We start from the raw sequence: 1107 nt of genomic DNA, 5'->3' as shown, positions 1-1107 counted from the left end.
CTCTCTCTCTTTAGAGAGCTGTGTATGTGTTCATGTGTTTGAGTCTTTGTCTCTCTCTGTCTGTCTCTCCTTGTTTCCCTGTTTGTCTCTGTCTCTCAATCTGTCTCTTTCCAATGGGATTCTCTCAGGCTCTGTGTATTTGTCTCTCTCTTTCCCATCATCTCTGTCTATGTCTCTGCCCGTCTGTCTCTAACCTGCTGAGAATTTCTATCATTTTCTGTTTTTATCGCCTTTCGCTCTCTCTCTCTTTCTCTCTCTCTATCTCTCTATCAATCTCTGTCTATCTCTCTATCTATCTCTCTCTCTCTCTCTGTCCCTCTCTCTCTCTCTCGCTCTCTCTCTCTATCCCGCTCTCTCTCTTTGTCTTATTCTTTGTCTCTATCTTTCGATCACTCTTTCCCTCTCTCTCTGTATAGAGCACACGCGGATCTCTGTGTATGTGCGTGTTTGAGTCTTTGTCTCACTCAGTCTGTCTCTCCCTCTCAGTCTCACACCTTCTGCCTCTCTTTGTCTCTAACTCGCTGTCTATCTCTCCCTCTTCTCTGTTTGTCTCTGTCTCTCAATGTGTCTGTCTGTTTCTCACAGTGTCCAATTCTGTTCACAGTTCCATGCCTGCTCTGACAGAGTCTGTAACTGGGAGTGGGTGGGTGAGAGGGTTAATCCCCCTCCGATAGGGAACAGGGTCTGTAACTGGGAGAGGGTGGGTGAGAGGGTTAATCCCCCTCCGATAGGGAACAGAGTCTGTAACTGGGGGGAGTTCGGTGAGAGGGTTAATCCCCTCCGATAGGGAACAGAGTCTGTAACTGGGGGGAGTTCGGTGAGAGGGTTAATCCTCTCCGATAGGGAACAGAGTCTGTAACTGGGAGGGGGTGGGTGAGAGGGTTAATCCCCCTCCGATAGGGAACAGAGTCTGTAACTGGGGGGAGTTCGGTGAGAGGGTTAATCCCCTCCGATAGGGAACAGAGTCTGTAACTGGGAGGGGGTGGGTGAGAGGGTTAATCCCCTCCGATAGGGAACAGGGTCTGTAACTGGGAGGGGGTGGGCGAAAGGGTTAATCCCCCTCCGATAGGGAACAGAGTCTGTAACTGGGAGAGGGTGAGTGAGAGG

The sequence above is a fragment of the Pristiophorus japonicus genome, chromosome 23, assembly GCF_044704955.1.
Source record: "Pristiophorus japonicus isolate sPriJap1 chromosome 23, sPriJap1.hap1, whole genome shotgun sequence".
Classification (NCBI taxonomy): domain Eukaryota; kingdom Metazoa; phylum Chordata; class Chondrichthyes; family Pristiophoridae; genus Pristiophorus; species Pristiophorus japonicus.
The sequence above is the reverse complement of the archived record's forward strand: the minus strand, read 5'-3'. Positions refer to the sequence as shown.